Below are 6,552 nucleotides of genomic sequence, written 5' to 3'. Positions count from 1 at the left end.
AGTCTCCCGACACCAATGTTAAGGGACATCCTGGGATGTTTGGAGGCCTCGTCCCAAGCACAGGTTGCATTCTCCTCTCTCCCTCACAACTTAGGTGTTGTTGCAAGGATGCACAGCCCCTAGTGCCGCTTATTCAGGGCTCCTTGATGACAGATTCATAGAAAGTCAGAACCAAAAGAGACCTCAGAAATACCCTAGTCCAATTCTCTAATTTTACAAAGGAAATACAGGGGACACTGAGGTCCAAAGAGGTGACCTTACTGCAGATGGGAAGGCAGATTGATGCAACTACTTTGGGGGACTTCCTTGGTGGTGCAGTGGTTAAGAATCCGCCTGCCAATGCAGGGGACACGGGTTCAATCCCTGGTCCAGGAAGATCCCACATGCTGCAGAGCAACTAAGCCCATGTGCCACAATTACTGAGCCTGTGCTCTAGAGCCTGCAAGCCACAACTACTGAGCTCGTGTGCTAACACTACTGAAGCCCGCATGCCTAGAGCCCATGCTCCACAACAAGAGAAGCCACCGCAATGAGAAGCCCATGCACCACAACTAGAGAAAGGCCACATGCAGCAACGAAGACCCAACGCAGCGAAAAAAAAAAAAACAAAAAAAACTACTTTGGAAATCATTTGGCATTTATCTTATAAAATTAAAGAGTCACATACACTAAGACCCTGCAGCTTCACTCCTAGGTATGTACCCCGGAGACTCTCACACACATATGTGCGAGGACACACATGCAAGATTGTCCAAAAACTGGACAGAGCCCAGATGTCCATCAACAGTTGGATGGATGGATGGGTTGTGGTATATTCATACAAGGAAAAACTTGACAGACAGCAGGGGAAAATGAATGAATTGCAGCTACCCACAGCAACATGAATGCGTCTCAAAAAACAAGTGTTGAGCAAAAGAAAGTAGACCAGGGGACACAGGTTCGTGCCCCGGTCCGGGAAGATCCCACATGCCGCAGAGCGGCTGGGCCCGTGAGCCATGGCCACTGAGCCTGCGAGTCCGGAGCCTGCGCGTCCGGAGCCTGTGCTCCGCAACGGGAGAGGCCACAACAGTGAGAGGTCCGCGTACCGCAAAAAAAACAAAAAACAAAAAACCAAAAAAACCCACACAGTTATAGTAGGATTCAACTCACATAGAGTTAAAACAAGCAAAACTAAATTGTATTATTTGGAATGGACACATAGGTGGAAAAACCACAGAGAAAAGCAAGGAAATGATTATTGAAAAAAAAAAGGACAGTGGTTCTTTCATTTCATATGTGTTTACTGAACTCCTGCAATGTGCCACATGCTATTCTGGGCACGGGAGCCACAACAGTGAATGAAATAAGCAAAGATTCTCACCCTGTGGAGCTCACATTTTATCAGCAATAAACAATTCATAAAATAAATAAAGAAGTTATAATAATATATTGGAAGGTGGTGCTATGGAAAAAAGAAAAGCACGGAGGCTCAAGAATTCCCAAATCAGGGAGGGATAAATTAGGAGGTTGAGATTAACATATACACACTACTATATATATAGAACAGATAACCAACAAGGACCTACTGTATATAGAACAGGGAACTCTACTCAATATTTTGTAATAACCTGTAAGGGAAGAGAATCTGAAATATATATATATATATATGTATGTATAACTGAATCGCTGTGCTGTACACCTGAAACTAACACAATTTTATAATCAACATACTTCCATAAAAAAATTAATTAGTTAAAAAAATAAATGAATAAGCAATTCCCGCATTGGAAGTTGAGGGCAAGTAGGTTGCAGTATTATAGAGGATGGGCAGGGTTAGCCTCATTGCAAAGGAGAGATTTGAGCAAATGCATGAAGGAGGGGAAAGTGTCAGTTAAGTGGTGGGGAGGCAGTATTCCAGCCCAGTCCCAGGCCCTTTGCAGCTGAGAGAACAGGCCAAGCGAAGGCCCTAAGGAAGGAGTCTAGCTGGTGTCTTCCTGCATGAGGAACAGTAAGGAGGCCAGGGGCTGGAGCACGGGGCGTGATGGAGAGAGTAGCTTTTATTCTGAGTGAAATAGGGGACCACTACAGGGTTTTAAACAGAGTGCCATGATCTGAGTTATAATTTAGAAGGAATATTCTGACTCCTGTGTTGAGAAAGAAGGGGGCAAGGGTAGAACGTGGAGACCTAGTTGGAAGGATCTTGCATTAATCCAAGAGAGAGACCATGGGGGCTCCGACCAGAGCAGTAACTGGAAAGGTGGTGGTTACCTGGGTAGGGGTGGCAGTGCAGGAGTGGCGTTGTGATTGGGGAGGGGCCTCACAGGGAGTTACCTGTGTGATGAATGCATGGGTGTTCATTTTATAATTATCTATTAAACTGTACATGTTTCATTGATGTTTCTGTACCTATGTTTTAATTCACAGTAAATGAGGAAATAAAGAAGTAACATAAGGAGACAAGCTAGTAAATGGCTGGGACAGGTTGGGATCCAATTCCAGTGCCTTTTACCCTACCAATCCAACCCAAGACACGCGTCCCAGCTCAGTCCCCCTATATCCTGGTGCTGTGGCTTGGGGCAAACCCTGTCACCTCTCTCAGGCCCAGTGTTTCATCTGGGAAACCAGGAAAGTACTGCCTGGCTCCCTCCCTCCCTTGGGTGCTGTGAATTTCACAAAGTGTTTTGTAAACTGCCAAAAAGCACATGTTACTGTTGCTGTTTTATTGAATTTTTTTTTTTTTTTGCGGTACACAGGCCTCTCACTGTTGTGGCCTCTCCTGTTGCGGAGCACAGGCTCCAGACGCGCAGGCTCAGCGGCCATGGCTCACAGGCCCAACTGCTCCACGGCATGTGGGATCTTCCCGGACCGGGGCATGAACCCGCGTCTCCTGCATCGGCAGGCGGACTCTCAACCACTGTGCCACCAGGGAAGCCTGTTTTATTGAATTTAAAAAACCATCTTTACTGATATATAATTGAAGTACAATAAACTGTACATAGTTAAAGTGTACCATTTGATGAGTTTTAAAACATGCATACACAATGAAAATGTTACCACAATCAAGATAATACACATATCCTTTACCCCCCAAAAGTCTCCTTCTACTCCTTTGTAATCTATCCCTCCCTGCCCTATACCTCCAAGTTCCCAGGAGACACCGTTTTGCTTTAGGGCGATACAGATTAAGTTTGCATTTTCTAGAATTTTATATAAATGGAATTATATAGTCTTTTTTGTACAAATTCTTTCATTCAGCATCATTACTTTGAGATTTATCCATGTTATGCATGTATCAATAGTTCTTTCCTGGGCTTCCCTGGTGGCGCAGTGGTTGAGAATCTGCCTGCTAATGCAGGGGACATGGGTTCAAGCCCTGGTCTGGGAGGATCCCACATGCCGCGGAGCAACCAGGCCCGTGAGCCACAACTACCGAGCCTGCGCGTCTGGAGCCTGTGCTCTGCAACAAGAGAAGCTGTGATAGTGAGAGGCCTGTGCACCGAGATGAAGAGTGGCCCCCGCTTGCCACAACTAGAGAAAGCCCTCGCACAGAAACAAAGACGCACACTGCAAAAATAAATTAATAAACTCCTACCCCCAACATCTTTAAAAAAAAAAAAAGTTCTTTCCTTTTAATAGCTGAGTAGTATTCCATTACATGGATAAACTACAATTTGTTTATCCATTGACCAGTTGATGGCTATGTTTCCAGTTTGGGGCTATTACAACTAAAGCTGCTATGAATGTTCCCATAGAGCTTTGATTTCTCTTGGGTAGATTTCTAGGAGTAGAATGGCTGGGTCATATGCTAAGTGTGTTGAACTTTTTTAGAAGCTGCCAAACCGTTTCCTAAAGTGGTTAAACCATTTTACATTCTCACCAGCAGTGTGTGAGAGTTCTGGTTGCTTAACGACCTCATCAACCTGGTAAAATCAGTCTTTTTCACTTTAACCATTATAGCGGGTGTGTAGTGGTGTCTACCTGTAGTTCTTTTTATTTATTCATTTATCTGTTTATTTATTTATTTTTGGCTGTGTTGGGTCTTCACTGCTGCGCACGGGCTTTCTCTAGTTGCGGTGAGCGGGCGGTGGTTTCTTTTGTTGCAGAGCACGGGCTCTAGGCGAACGGACTTCAGTAGTTGTGGCACACAGCCTCAGTAGCTGTGGTGCACGGGCTTAGTCGCCACGCAGCATGTGGGATCTTCCCGGGCCAAGGCTCGAACCCGTGTCCCCTGCCTTGGCAGACGGATTCTCAACCACTGCGCCACCAGGGAAGCCCCGTACCTGTGGTTCTTAATTTGTATTTTCCTAATGACATTGAGCATCTTTTCATGTGCTAATTGACCTTCCACATATCTTCTTCAATGAAATAACTATTAAAATCTTTTGGTCATTTTTTAATTTATTTGTCTTATTATGGAATTGTAAGAGCTCTTTACTTATTGCACTTACAAGTTCTTTGTCAGATAGATGTTTTGCAAATATTTTATCCCAGTCTGTGGCTTGCCTTTTAATTTTCTTAAGTGTCTTTTTGAAGAGCAAAGGATTTTCATTTTGATGATATCAAATTTATTTTTTTTCATGTTTTTTTGCTCTATTATTTTCATCTTTTTTTTTATAGTTTTATAATTTCGACCTCTTATATTTAAGTCTTTTGAGTTAATTTTTGTATGTAGTATGAGGTAAGGGTCAGATTTTTTCTTATTTTGCTTTGTTTTGGCATATGGTCATCCAATTGTTCCAGCATCATTTGTCAAAAAGATTATTCTTTCCCCCATGAGTTTCCTCAGCAACATTAATTGATCATATATGTGTGGATCTATTTATGGACTCTATTCTATTCCATTGATTTATATATTGATCTTTATGCTAATGCCATTACTGTAGCTCTAAAGTACGTGTGTCCTCATCTCCCTCACAGGCACACGGAACTTTGAATAACAATATCACTTTGTGTAGTCATTATTGTTTTTTTTGGTTTTATTTTTTAAAATTTATTTATTTATTTATTTATTTTTGGCTGTGTTGGGTCTTTGTTTCTGTGCGAGGGCTTTCTCTGGTTGCGGCGAGCGGGAACCACTCTTCATCGCAGTGCACGGGCCTCTCACTGTTGCGGCCTCTCTTGTTGTGGAGCACAGGCTCCAGACGCGCAGGCTCAGTAGTTGTGGCTCACGGGCCTAGTTTATCCACGGCATATGGGATCTTCCCAGACTAGGGCTCGAACCCGTGTCCCCTGCACTGGCAGGCAGATTCTCAACCACTGCACCACCACGGAAGCCCCGTCATTATTGTTTTATGCAACTCTCTCCCTGGTTAGACAGAACTCTTCCAGGAAAGAAATCACGTTATTTTTTTATATTGGTACTAACGGTGTTCTTTTTTAAAATTAAACTTATTTTGAGATAATTACAGATTCATATGCAGTTTTAAGAAATAATACAAAGACATCCCACGTACCCTTTACCCAGTTTCCCCCAATGGTAACATTTTGAAAAACTTTAGTGCAATAACTCAACTAGAAAATAGACACAGATCTTATTCAGGTTTCGCCACCTTTACATGTACTCATTGGTGTATAGTTGTGCGTCGTTAAGGGTATCTTTTTGCTATTTAAACCTTAACAATGATTTTTGTTTGTTTGTTTTTAGCTCCCCCTATGAATACAAGGCTAAGCCCTCATAATCTCGTTGGTGTTGGAAGTTGACGTTCCAGAGTAATGTAGTAGAGACTTCCCTGGCAGCGCAATGGTTAGGAATCCGCCTGCCAATGCAGGGCACACAGTTCAATCCCTGGTCTGGGAGGATCCCACGTGCCGTGGAGCAACTAAGTCCGCGAGCCACAACTACTGAGCCCTTGTGCCACAACTGCTGAAGCCCGCGCACCAGAAGCCCCTGCTCCGCAACAAGAGAAGCCACAGAAACGAGAAGCCCACGCACGGCAACTAGAGAAAGCACCCCCCCGCAGCCCAAAATAAATAAATCTTTAAAAAATATATGTAGTAAATGCAGGGTGTTTATTGGAACCTAGAAGAACCTAGTCCACCTTTTTTGGGGGGAAGTGGTGGTATGGGTAAGGATATCAGGAAACGCCTGGAGCGGGTGCGGGCCTGCCAGGTGCTCACTAAATGTGTCACATTGAAGGTTAGTGTCCTTAGGTGCCTGGCCCAGGGTCACGCAGTGGTGTACACAGACCTAGCACTTCGGCTCCGAAGTCCAGGGCTCTCTCCCTCTAATAGTGGTACACGTGCACATATCCTTGCCACGAATGCCTTACCCCTATTTGGAATTCTGCCCCCGACCTTCTTCCTGTTTTCCTGACTGTAAACTCTGAACGCCACGCAACGCCGAGAAGAACCGATGTAGCGTGCAACAGCCAACATTACAGAGCACTCCCGCCTCGCGGGCGCCTTGCAGCCGCTGGCCACGAACTCCTCTCACCCCGCTCAACGCGCGGCTGCCTGGACGCATGCGCACGCTGGCAGCGGTTGTGCCCGGGACTCAGCCTTGCGCGCGAGGGGCGGGGCCGGAAGCAAGTCTACGTCTCCCTGTTGGTAAGAGACGGAGCTTCCACAAGCCAG

This window comes from Leucopleurus acutus (assembly GCF_964270905.1).
Source record: "Leucopleurus acutus genome assembly, chromosome: 19".
Classification (NCBI taxonomy): Eukaryota; Metazoa; Chordata; class Mammalia; order Artiodactyla; family Delphinidae; genus Leucopleurus; species Leucopleurus acutus.
The sequence above is the reverse complement of the archived record's forward strand: the minus strand, read 5'-3'. Positions refer to the sequence as shown.